A 14,126-nucleotide genomic window follows, 5' to 3' on the forward strand; every position below is an offset into this window, starting at 1 on the left:
ATTATTTTATTGTAATCCTCCTATTTCTATGATTCAGTTTTGACTTTCTCCTGAATATTGATGATCCTAGCTTTTATTCATATTCTGAATCTTATATCTGTCATTTCATCCATTTTAGTCTAATTAAGAAATTTTGCTGGGGAGCTAGTGTGGTCATTTGGAGGAAATAAGACAATCTGGCTTTTTGAGTTGCCAGAGTTCTTGCACTGGTTCTGTCTCATCTATGTGGGCTGATGTTCCTTTAACCATAGTGGAGTAATTGGAGTACAGTCAATTAAGTTCTTTCTGGATGTTTTCAGAGGACTGAGGCTTTGTGCAGGGTCATATTTGTAGCTGAATTCTTATCCTCAGTTTCATGTTGTGGGGGGTATATTAGTAAAATATTTTGATGTTGAATTTTGGGCTGTGATCCAGTAGATGGTACTTAAGTTTAATGGCCAGTAGGTAGACTCTTGCTCAGCTACATGACTCCTCTATTGTGGGGAAAAGAAGGAGAGATCAGACTGTTGCTGTGTCTATGTAGAAAGAAGTAGACATAAGAGACTCCATTTTGTTCTGTACTAAGAAAAATTCTTCTGCCTTGAGATGCTGTTAATCTGTAACCCTAATCCAAGCCTGTGCTTGCAGAAACATGTACTGTGTTTACTCAAGGTTCAGTGGATTTAGGGCTATGCAGGATGTGCTTTGTTAAACAAGTGCTTGAAGGCAGTATGCTTGTTAAAAGTCATCACCATTCTCTAATCTCAAGTACCCAGGGACACAAACACTGAGGAAGGCCACAGGGAACCTCTGCCTAGGAAAGCCAGGTATTGTCCAAGGGTTTTCCCCATGTGATAGTCTGAAATATGACCTTGTGGGAGGGGAAAGACTTGACCATCCCCCAGCCTGACACCCATAAAGGGTCTGTGTTGAGGAGGATTAGTAAAAGAGGAAGGCCTCTTTGCAGTTGACATAAGAGGAAGTCATCTGTCTCCTGCCCATCCCAGGTCAATGGAATGTCTCGGTGTAAAACCCAGTTTTATGTTCTATTTATTGAGATAGGAGAAAACTGCCTTAGGGCTGGAGGTGAGACATGCTAGCAGCAATGCTGCTCTTTAATGCACTGATATGTTTATGTATGTGCACATCAAAGTGCAGCACATTTTTCTTAACCTTGATTATGACACAGAGACATTTGTTCACATGTTTTCCTGCTGACCCTGTCCCCACTACTACCCTATTGTCCTGCCACATTCCCCTCTCCAAAATGGTAAAGATAATGATCAATAAATACTGAGGGAACTCAGACACCGGGGCCGGCGTGGGTCCTCCATATGCTGAGCACTGGTCCCCTGGGCCCACTTTCTCTATACTTTGTCTCTGTGTCTCTTTCTTTTCTCAGTCTCTTGTCCCACCTGACGAAAAACACCCACAGGTGTGGAGGGGCAGGCCACCCCTTCACTCTGTGTTTCCTCATGATTGCAACCATGCTCCCTCTCAGTATTCTGAAAGTGTGGGCTCCTTGCCCCATTGAGTTCTGGCTACAGATCTTGGCTTGGCACTCCTGGGCTACACACCACAGCTGTGGGGGGAAGCTCAGGCTTTATGCTCCCTCCACAGCTTGGAGGCAGCAGGGGAAGATATCTTGGCCATCACTGTAGCAGAGGGCCTTTTACTTGTCTCTTGGGGCTCCAACCCAGAGAATTGCAGAGTCACTACCAATTGACATGATTGACTTGGAGTGGGGTAGCTGTGTTGTGGGCCCAAGCCAGGATTCTCTGCCTGGTGATAATAAAGGGGGAGAGGGGGATCATGAGGGAGACAGATTGGCCTCTTCTTCTTAGGGTAGCTGTGGCTTACTGGAGGTGTGGGTAAAGCCCACAGGATCTTTGTTCTTTCCCTAGCCTGTGGGCAGTGGGGGTAGTGGCAAAGAGGCTTTTGGTTGCCTCTGGGAGGTCCACCTCAGAGAAATGCAGAGTCACTCATGTGCCTGAGTGGCAGCTCTGCTAAGACTCCATATACCCTTTCATATCGATCTGAAAGCCCCAGAGTGAAGGGTAATGGAGGTAATGGAGGATTTTCTGAGCCTAGAGTCGCAGAGGTTCATGGGGTTAGTGTGGGTCCCTGGGAACTCTCACTCACCATTTCACCACAGTGGGGAGCCTCCCTTGGTTCTGCACCACTCCCAGGTCAAAGGTTGTCCTGTCTTGCTCTTCTCCATTCTCTGTGGGTTGCATTGCTTTCTTGATGATTCCCAGTGTGTCCACCTGGATGATCCAATTGAAGAGCCAGTGTTGACTCACCATTCTTTCTTCTCTCCATGAGAGTGGTGTACACTAGCTGCTCCCAGTCAGCCATCTTGGTGGGAATTTATTGTTGTCATTTTAAGATTACGTAGAGTTTAAGATGTGTATGAATGCTATGTTGACAGGAATGTACTGTGATGGTTAGTTTTATGTGTCACCTTGGCCAGGCTATAGTGCCCAGCTATTCAATTAAAGTAGGTGCTATGGTCTGAACATGCCCTCCAAAGTATACATTTTGGAAACTTAATCCTCAATGCAATAGTACTGGGAAGTGAGACCTTTAAGAGGTGATTAGACCATGAAGGCTCTGCCCTCATGAATGGATTAATGCCATTATTGTGGATGTAGGTTAGTTACTATGGGGGTGGTCTCCTGACAAATTCAGCTCCCCTTTTTTCTGTTCTGTGCTTGCTTCTGCCTTCTACCTTTGGATGACCCTCATTAGATGTTGGCACCATGCTTTTGGACTTCCCAGCCTCCAGAACTGTGAGCCAAATAAACTTCTATTGTTTGTAAATTACCTAGTTGGTGGTATTCTATTATAGCAGCAGAAAATGGACTAAGACACAAGGTGTTGCTTTGAAAGTATTTTGTAGATGTGGTTTACATCTGCCATCAGTTGACTTTAAGTAAAGATGATCTTCAACAAAGTAGGTGGGACTCATCCACTCTGTCGAAAGGCCTTAAGAGTAAAACTGAGGTTTCCCTGGCAAAAAAGTAATTCCACCTGCAGACCATAGCGTTGGCTCCTGCTTTAGAGTTGCTAGCATGCCAGTCTGTCTTACATGTCTCTAACTTGCATAGTCAGATCCGACAATCATAAAGAATGCATAATAAAATTACAAACAATAGCTTCTTTATTAAGGATAGTAATGTACTACAGGAATTTTGTTAGAGTGATAAACAAACATTAACTGAGTTCATGCCAAGACCAGTTCTCCCGTGTTGGGTGCCACCTGTTGAGACTAGCTTGGTTGGGAAGACCCTAACCCAGCAGTGCTAGAGGAATTAAAGAAACATACACAAAAATATAGAGGTATGGAGTAGGAAATCAGGGGTCTCACAGCCTTCAGAGCTGAGAGCCTTGAACAGAGATTTATCCATGTATTTATTGACAGCAAGCCAGTGATAAGCATTATTTCTATAGATTATAGATTAACTGAAAGTATTCCTTATGGGAAACAAAGTGATGGGCCGAAATAAAGGGATGGGCTCTGACTAGCTATCTGCAGCAGGAGCATGTCCTTAAGGCACAGATCACTCATGCTATTGTTTGTGGTTTAAGAAAGTCTTTAAGCAGTTTTCTGCCTTGGGTGGGCCAGGTGTTTCTTGCCCTCATTCTGATAAACCCACAACCTTCCAGCATGGGCGTCATGGCCATCATGAACATGTCACAGTGCTGCAGAGATTTTGTTTATGGCCAGCTGTGGGGCAAGTTTATGGCCAGATTTTGGGGGCTTATTCCCAACAAATTCAGCCTTGGAACCAAAGGCATTATTTAAGTAGAAAGTTTTAAGAGGCCATTCTATGTTTTCACAGTGCTGGGGTATAGGTGCCTCATGGTCCAGCCTAGTCCTCAGATATGCAGTATGCACTGTGTCTCTATTTGAATATCATGATCTTTGAGATGGGCAACTCAGCTCCTCAATAGAAATGGGTATGTTTGGTTCCCACACCACAAGTGCCTTGCATTCAATAACTGGAAGGCATCAAAAGATAATGAATGGTATTATCATGTGGGTTCATGTTAGTTTATGAGTAGGATGATTAAACTACAGCAAGCTGCTATGATAAAATACATTATATTCACACAAATTGTACCACACAATGTAGGAGAATCTTATAATGTGGATTCTGTCTTTGATCTACAATGAAGATATACCTTAAGCAGAGAATAGGTTTGAAAGTGAGAACCACCCTTGAAATTCTTTTAAATCATTCATAAATTATAGTATTCAGATATTCAGTTTCTCAGTTTATTAAGAGCTAATTTTCTACCAGTTTTGAAACAGATTTTCTATTTCTTCATTTGAGCACAAGATCATGAAGTTAACTTCTATTTATGATCATGTTTTATTGATCTTTAAACACTAGAATCAAGGAATGAAGCAAGAGGATTGCCCCATGGGAGCTGCAAGGTAACTGAGATCTGCTCAGTGAAAAACAGATTCATGTCTCTCCTGTCACTCTCACTCTAAGGCAGATGTTCATTGAGCAGAAGGGCTGCCAAATTGCTCCATCTATCTATAGCGTCAGTTTTCTCATCCAGGTCCCTTTACTACTCACCCACACTCTCAACACCTGTAGTTAAAACTGATTGAATGCTCATATAATGTTACTCCCCTATGTCACACTACTAGTAAATGATAGGCAACCTCTGTCAAATATGATAAAAATGACCTAGAAGACATTTGGATTCAAAACTAACAGTAATCAACAGTGGGAAAGAGGCCAAGGGCTCCCTTTTAAAACTGCTCATACCTTTTTGATTCTTCTTTCCAAGTCCATAATCTATGTTCTATTCTTGTTCATAAGTGGTAATCAACTAAGCCTTCCCATACAGTAACTCATAATTAAAAGGATAACTAAAATGGTTTAAGGTTAAAGGGCTCCCAGCAGTGCTTACGTTTCCTTTCCTCTGATTTCATGTCTTTGCAGGGATCTGAATAAATATAAATTTGATATACGCTACTTGTGAACAGTTAATCTACTTCCTCCTTAGAAAAATATTTCATTCGAAAGAATCAACCAGTAGTAAATATTGTTATATACTAAGTACGAGTTTTCTCTGTGCTAGCCATTGAATATTATCTCTTTCAGTCTTCATGGAATCCTCATCCAACAGGTTTTATTTTCCTGTATATAGCGAAGATCTAACCCAAAGAGGGTTCACATAATTTTATAAGACCAGACATCTAGTACAAAGCAGACGCAGGATTCAAATTCAAGTTTGTCTAATTATAAGGTCCATGCTCTTAATCATTAACCATGCTTCCCTCACAGCTTTATTGTGCTCTGCAGCCAAGTCTGTTGAGTTGTTGTATCATCTGGCACCTCTAATCAAATTCTTCATGTCATAGTAACATCAAACTTTGCATATTGCTTTATCATTTGCAGAGCACTTTTACATCCATTATTGATTTGGCTGATACTTTAAATCAATCTTCAGGAATCTGAACAACAACTACTCCCTGTGTGGAACAGAGACTGGGAATAAAATATGAGTGTTAGTTCAATAAGCCTTAGTTGGAATTTCAACTCTGACAAGGTCTTTGTCACCTTGTATAAGTCCCTGGATTTGTCTAGGTCATAGATGTCTTGTATGTAAGCTAGTATGTTAAATAAAATGATGTGTGTATTCTATGTACTTGGTTTTGTCATTGCCAATAGTAATATTAAGGAAATATTTAAGTGAGCAGATATACTTCTACTGCAGTTTCCTATTCCAAAGAGCAGATAACATGCAAATTTATCACAGCAATTTTACTACTAGGTATCTGCCCAAGAGAAATGAAAACATACTTTCCACACAAAACCTGGCACAAAAATGCTCATAACACTTTTATTAATCATAATCAAAAACTGGAAACAATTCAAATATTCATCAACTGGTATATGAATGAACAAATTGTGGTGTATCCCAACAATGGAATACTACCCAGCAATAACAGGGAGATAACTGCAATATAATCAGCATCACAGATGAATCTCCAAAATATTATGCAAAATATAAGAAGCCATATCCAAAAGTTACAAACCATTTGTATAATATTCTCAAAATGTAAGATCATATGAACAGAAGAGATTAGTGGTTGTCCTTGTTGGTTAGGGCTACTATAACAAAATGCCATAAATGGAGTAGTTTATAAGCAACAGAAATTAATTTCTCACAGTTCTGGAGGCTGGGAAGTCTAAGATCAAGGTGCTAGCAGATTCATTGTGTAGTGAGGGCTTACTTTCTGCTTCATAGTTGATGTCTTCTTGCTGTACTTTCACATGGTGGAAGGGACAAGGGATGTCTCTGGGGTTTTTTATAAGGGGACTAATCCATTTATGTTTTAATCACCTTCCAAAGGCCCCTTTTAACATGATCACCTTGGGGGTTAGAATTTCAACATACGAATGTTAAAGGAGCACAAACATTCAGTCCTAGCAGTGGTTGCACGGTCATAGACATGAGGGAAGGGAACTTACTGCCAAGGAAAGGGAGGGACTATGCATTAAAGGACACATTCTGTATCTTGATTGTAGTGGTATTCTGTGACTGAATACATTTGTCAAAACTCATTATTCAACTGTGCACTTGTAAAAAGATGAGTTTTATAGGCAAATTATATTTCAAATAAGTAAAAACTGTAAATCTATAATTCGCAATTAGATACCACGAATCACCACCTAAACTGTCTAAAATTTAAAAAGACTTATAATACCAATTGTTTGTAAGGATATGGAAAAACTGGAATCCTCTTACACCACTAACAGGAACATTAATTGATACTACTGGATTGAAAAACTTTTGGCCTTATCTACTAAACTGAAGATACACAACCTATGACTTAGCAATCCATTTCTAAATATGTGTCCACTTAAAATGCATGCACAAACATTTTCATAGAAATATTATTCATAACAGCCAAATTTATACACAATCCAAATGTCCATCAACATGAGAATGGATAAATACACAAATTATGGTATATTCTATAATGGGATACTATGCAGAAATTAAAATCAACTAAAACTGCCCCCAACAGCAGGGGTAAATTTTACAAATAAAGCTAAAGAAGTCAGACACAATACAATAAGAAAAAGAGGAGAAGCATTTAAGGATCCCACCCACTGTATTCTGTGTGGCCACAATATAATTGGAAGAGGCACTTTCCAACCTCTCCCACAAGATTAGATTAGATATCTCTCAATATCTACTTCGACTCTTCCTACTTTGTCAAACTTGGTTTTAGATGTAAGCACATTTTCTTGGTCTATCCCAAAACCCAAACTGGCTACAGCAGTCCACACATTTTCCCTTTAATTTGGTCTTATTCACTGTGCTCTGACCTAAACTCAGGTGCTTAGGTTCCCTTCCCAAACCTGCAGCCCCCACAGAGCCTACTGACTTCCTTCTACAGACTATGGGGGGAAAAGTTTATAATATTTGTAGTGGCCCTGTGTTGAGCAGGCTATGTGCTAAGAACTTTACAAACGCTGGCTTCTCTGCAGGCAATGCAATGAAATAGGTCCTCTCAGATCTTTCTTTTTCTGATAATAAAATAGATGCAGAGTGGCTAAGTGCCCAAGTCAAAGGTCACATGTAACTGGCAGAATCAAAGCTCCAATGTCTCACTCTGATGGCCCTGCTCTTTACTGTATAGGATTCTTAGCAGGAGGAGAAAGCTGTAAGTCACAAAAAACCCTGCACTACTCTCGGGAGGTACTCTCAGAGCTATATTCAGACAGCATCGTCAATTCTCTTCACCACAGCAGAATCTGGACGCATGGGTCTGGCAGCAATTCACGGTCCACTTGTCACCGGTAAGAGCACTGGATTTGGAATCTGGTAAAGCTCAGTTTAATGCATTTGCTATAAGGGCAAATTACTTCACCTCTTTGAGTGCCAGTTTTCTAACCTCTATAATGTAGATAATAGGTGTTTCGTAAGATATTTTAAAAAGTAGATGTTATGATGGAGGTAAAAGGTTTCATACAGATTAAGCACCATGAGTGACAACTATTTGCTGTGAGTTCCATTTCTATCCCCTCTGAGGCAACAGTCTAAGGGGCACACTGATCCAACAACCACATCTACACTCTCCTTGCTTTCTCTCTCTTTGTCCACTACTAACTGACTCTTCCAGATCTCAGTCTCTGCTCTACCTCTATTTCTGTCATTGTCAGTTCTTTTTCTTTCTTTTCCATTCTTTTATTAAGGCCTTTCCCTTTCTTCTTGTTTCAAAATTGACCCCTCTCTCACTGCCCTGTCTATCTCAGAATTCCCCCATCTTTCTCCTTTTATCAGAGTCTTAGGACATTCCCTTTTCAGGACCTCAACTAACTGACATGCAGTATGTGTGGTACTGCTGTGTGTAGATCACAGCAAGGAATACGAAGGTGTGTAAGACACAGGACCTGGTATTGAGAGGCTCACTATCTGGTGTGAGAAAGAACACACGCACTACACACACCAGCCTGTGTCAACCTGCCCCGTCCACTCCTAGGGTGCAGTGCCCTCCTCAAGCAATCCCCTCTCTCCTTTCACCTAGTTATCCCGGTTTAATGCCATTTTCCCCAGCCTTTTCCCATTGTGTCAAATGACTACTCAAAACCAATTGGTCCTACGTCTCAACAAGTCTTTGTCCTTTCCAAGATCTTAACTAGCTAATCCAATGAGCTAATTTTCCATAGTGTGCTCAAGATAGAGGGTTAAATGTGAGGACCCAGGTTCTTTTGTATTTGTCTGTGATTTTTTAAAAAACTTCCCCCTTGAGGATGTTACTTTAATGTTTTTAGTTTATGGTAACCTAGTTCAGCTCTGGGTGCTTTCAGGGATGGAGACTCTAAACGAGTTCCTTGGTTATATAGAGTCTTTGTATGGTGGCTTTTCAGATGCTGGTTGTAGTAGTAATGTGCTTAGTTTGTGTGCAGGTTCACTGTGTCCTGTGTGGTTGGAATGGCAGAGGTCTCTTGAAGCTTATCTCATTCTCCAGTGGTAGGTACTTTGTTTATTTATGTTCCCCCAGCGTTTTATTTACTGGGTTGAAAAGTTCAGGCTTCAGGCCAGGAGGGGAGGTATCCATGGTTTAAAACCAGCTGTGGTTAACACAGGTTGGCAAACCCAATACCCAATTGTGGGCAGAGGTCCCAGCCTTGATAGAGACAGCTGGGGGAGCTCTTTGTGAAATGCACTAAGGTCTTTTCAGGGGAAGGGAGGGAGCCACCTCAGCTCCCCTTTCAGTTCAGCAGGAAGGCAATCCACCTGGCAGTCACACTCCTGATGCAGTGTCATGGCTATTCAGAGCAGGCAGGCACCTCTTTTCATTTGCAAGAATGCCGATGTTCCATGTAGAGAGGGAGTGTGACTCTAGCCCTCATGCAAGCCTGCACCTGGAAGGCACTCCTCTTGTGAGGTTGCAGACACCCTGAAGTGTTCCAGAAAGGCCATCTATAGACACACCCATGCCAAGCTCCTGTGGGAGGAGCCCCAGCTGTATCTGCAGTAGTAGATGAGGGGGAAAAGAAGTCCCATTCTCCAAGACCCTTCAGGAGCACCAGGACTGCCTCATTGCTGGAGTGCAGCTGCAGATTTTCTCCACCGAGCCCAGCACTGCACTTCTGCCTCTGCTGAAAGAAACTTCCCACAAGTAGAAAATTCTAGAACTTAAGGCCTACCATCTAGTTTTTTTTTTTTTGTCCTAAGAGGTGCTCCCTTGATGTGGCACACTTCCTCTTCCCCTAGGAGTGGGAGTCCCTTAGAGCCAGACTACTATGAATGTTGCTGCTCTTCTGGGTCTAGCTGCCCAGTGGGGCTGCCACACTCCAGAGCAGTGTTGGGGAATGTCTGTAAGGGGTCCAGTGATGTGATCTGTATCCAGGGTGCCCAGCAGTGGGCATCAGCGCCAGCTCTGAAAAGGGTGGCAGCAGAGTGACATAGAGTTTGTGAGATTCCTTGAATACAAGTTGCCTTACTGTATTGTTGGTTTTCTCAAATGTCAGTTGTATTAGTAAGGAACTGGTCATGTGGACAGACTCAGGACCTCTTGGTTAGCCAGGATGATACAGGCAATGGTGATAGCGAGGTCACACACAAATTTTCTCCATCCTGCACACTGTCATTGTGCCTGTAGAGACTGTAATGAACTGCGGCACTTGGCCTCCAGCCAGGAGGTGGCGCTTGTAAAGAAGCACCAGCTGCAGTGGTAGCAGAGGGATTTGTGTTTGTCTTATGTTATCCAGAAGACGTACTCTGGTGACTTAGGAAATGGATGGGGCCACACAGAACCCACAAAGGTTTTTGTCCTTTATGTTAAGCTGCCAGGGTAGTTAGAAGGGCAAAGGCAGGTGGGAGCTGGGTCATGCAAGTCTGTGCTCTGCCCTCCACATGTGAGCAAAAGCAGTGGTCCCATTGGTGACTGTAGAGCAGTTCTCTAGCCACCAGAGTAATGTTCCAGGGAAGAGCACAGTTGCCTCTACTGTACAGAAGAGTCCACATGGAGACTGGAGAGTAGAAGGTGGCCATAAGCTCCACCCAGCTCCCACTCACTAGGCAAGGCCAGTCTCACACTTGCAGCATTCCACTAGCAGCAGCCTGCTAGGTTCCACATAGACTGTGCTCAGAACTCAAAACTGCCCCAGGTCATATTTCTTCCCCCAAGGAGACAGCAACCATGGTTTTTAGGCCATGCCTCTCCTTGTTTGCCTGTGAAGCAGGGGCGCCCAGCTCCTGTGCTTGTAGTTGCAGCACACTTCCCACTCAAACCTCAGTTCTGGCCAAGGGGGTTTGTCTCCACTGAAGATCATATCATGAATCGCAGTTGGGAGCTTCTTTCTACCTGTGACTGCCACCTGAGTTAGCTGGTAGATTTCTGCAAGATCTCCTGTGAGGTAGGATCAGGAATGGCTTCCCTCCACCCCTGCTGGAGACTGAAAATGAATATAAAGCCTGTCCTAATGCCAATTCTTCTCGTATACTCCCCACCACTCACTAAGTCAGCTCCAGCACTGGGTAGAGTTAAGACCTTTCTCCATGGCCTGGATTGCCAGGTTTCCCAGTGGGAGTGTATGTTCCAGAGGTAGTCTATCCCCTTCTCACATTCTGGGGACTTACAGTTTTCTAGTTGGCTCACAGTGTAAGCTACAGCCCAATGCTTTCAATAGTCTGTGACTTTCATTTTCTTATGACATTCTTGTGTTTGCTTCTTGGAAGAAAGTTCATGTGTGAATCTCTACACACTATTTTGCCTTTCCAAGTGGGAGAGGCAAGTTAACAATGCTTCCAGTCTGATATCTTGGGGAAAAATTACAAACTCCCCTAGCACTTGGAATATATCATTCCACTCCTTTCTAGTCTGCAAGTTTCTCCTGGAAAATCTGCTGATGGGCTTATGGAGGCTGCATTGTACATCATGAGTCAGTTTTCTTTTGCTGCCTTCAGTATTCTCTTTAACGTTTGAAAATTTGATTATATTGTGTCTTGGTGTGGATTTGCTTAGGTTTATACTGTTTGGGATCTTTTGAACTTCATTAGTCTGGATGACGATTTCCCTCTCCAGATTTAGAAGTTTTCAGCCAACCTTCCTTCTTTGTTTTTCTACTTTCTTTCTCCATTCCGTTTCCTTCCTTCCTTCCTTCCTTCCTTCCCTCCCTCCCTCCCTCCCTCCCTCCCTCCCTTCCTTCCTTCCTTCCTTCCTTCCTTCTTTCCTTCCTTCCTTCCTTCCTTCTCTCTCTCTTTCTTTCTTCCTTTCTTCCTTTCTTTCCTTTCTTCTTTCTTTCTCTTTTTTCTCTCTCTTTCCCTCCCTCTCTCCCTTCCTTCCTCTTTCTTTCTTTTTTCTCTTTCTCTTTCTTTCTTTCTCTATCTTTTTCTTTTTCTTTCTTTCTCTTTCTCTCCCTTCCCTTCTCTTCTTCCTTCCTTCCCTCCCTCCCTCCCTCCCTCCCTCCCTCCCTTCCTCCCTCCCTCCCTTCCTTCCTTCCTTCCTTCCTTCCTTCCTTCCTTCCTTCCTTCCTTCCTTCCTTCCTCCCTTCCTTCCTTCCTTCCTTTTCTTCCTTCTTTGTTGATGAGATCTTGCTATGTTAACTAGACTGGAGTGCAGTGGCTCTTCACAGACATAATCATAGCACACTACAGCCCTGGGCTCTAGCCATTCTCCTGTCTCAACCTCCTTTGTAGCTGGGACTAGAGGCATCCACTGCCACACCTGGCTCAATCATTATTTCTTTAAATAAGCTTTCTGTCTCTTTCTTTTTCACTTCTCCTTCTGGGACATTCATAATTCATATATTAATTTGCTTGATGGTGTTCCATAAATCCCTTTGTCTTTCTTCACTCTTTTTCATTCTTTTTACCTTTGTTCCTATGACTGGATACTTTTTAAAATTTTTTATTTTTTTGAGAAGGGGTCTTACTCTGTTACCCAGGCTGGAGTACAGTGACACAATCTTGGCTCACTGCAGCCTCCACCTCTCAGGTTTAAGCAATTCTCCCACCTCCTTCCCACCCAGGAGCTGGGATGACAGAGGCACCACCATGCCTGGCTAATTTTTTGTATTTTTGGTAGACACAGGATTTCACCATGTTGCCGAGGATGATCTCAAACTCCTGAACTCAGGAGATCCACCTGCCTCAACCTTCCAAAGTGCTGGGGTTACAGGTATGAGCCACCATGCTCAGCCTGACTGGATAATTTTAAATGACATGTATTCAAAAATTACTGAGCCTTTCTTCTGCTTGATCTAGTCTGCTGTTTAGTCCCTCTAGTAAAATTTTCAGTTCAATTTTTATATTCTTTATCTTTAGAATTTCTGTTTGGCTCTTTTTTATAGTTTTTGATATTCTCATTTTGTTTATGTTTTATTTTTATGATTTCATTTAGTTGTTTATCTGCATTGCCATATATAACTCATTGAGTTTTTACAAAATGAGAATTTTGAATTGTCAGGCAATTCACAGATCTCTCTTTTCTTAAGACCAGTTGCTAGTGCTTTTCTTTCTTCTTCGTTTGTGTCATAGTTGTCCCACTCATTGTATTTCTTGTAGCTTTGTGTTGGTGTCTGTATATTTGAAGAAATGTCCACCTCTCCCATTTGTTAGGCCTGAGTTCAACATGGAAAGCCCTTCACCAATCAGCCTAGCTAGAGATTTTGGGAGCCTCTCATTTTTTTTTCTAGGGATATGTATACTTCACTTCCCTCCTTCCCTCCTGGGGAAGAGGTTTAAGGGTTATGTATCTTTTCCCAATCTTGCAGAACTGTGCCAGCTGCGGTGAACTACTCACCTCTTTTCTTTATTCTTGACTTCCCCTAGGAATTTAAACTATTCTGATTCTCTAAGTGTTCTGAGCAAGGCAGGGCAGAAAGAAGTCCCTTGGGCACTGGGCCAAAATGCCAGGAATGATGAATATATGCTCCACTCTCTTTTTACTCCTAAATGGAGCATCCACAAGCTGAGGCAATTTCTCCCAGCGCAGAGCTGTGCCAAACTGGGGGAGGGGCTGATGGTAAAGTAAATTGCTCTTCCAACTCATTTCAGTGTGGCCGATATCAGTATTGTTGCTCATCAGGGGGTACTTCTTAACTGCAATCTGAAATATGTATAAAGGTATTTTGCTCTGCATATCATTGTTAACTTATCATTGTTAAGTATTTCATTGTTTCTGTAGGGAGATAAGGGCTTAGAACTTCCTGTTCCATCATCTTTTGATATCAAAGAATTACAAATTTCAAAGGCAGTTTTGTTGTATTTTTATTTTTTTGTGTCTGAAAATAATATTCTTCTACCTCACAGAAGAAAACAAAATCAAATCATAGTGACAGAAGAGACTCTAGAGATAATCCATCTAATTACATAATTCCTGAGAAGAACAGAAAAGTCAATGTTATCAGCCACAGAATGTTATAAGCCACAGGGACTCCTACGCCTGCCAAAGGAGGCTCTAAGATGATCATATGGGGTTGGCTATGACTGGACAATAACAAGGTAAGTAACTGGGCTTAGGAGTTTTGCTACAGTGCTCTTCTAACAAGAAACTGTATTTTCTTTTTAAAAAATTTTATGTAGTGACAGGGTCTTGCTATGTTGCTCAGGTTGGTCTTGAACTCCTGGCTTCAAACAATCCTCCCACCTCACTTTTC

Source organism: Chlorocebus sabaeus, chromosome 7 (genome assembly GCF_047675955.1).
Source record: "Chlorocebus sabaeus isolate Y175 chromosome 7, mChlSab1.0.hap1, whole genome shotgun sequence".
Classification (NCBI taxonomy): domain Eukaryota; kingdom Metazoa; phylum Chordata; class Mammalia; order Primates; family Cercopithecidae; genus Chlorocebus; species Chlorocebus sabaeus.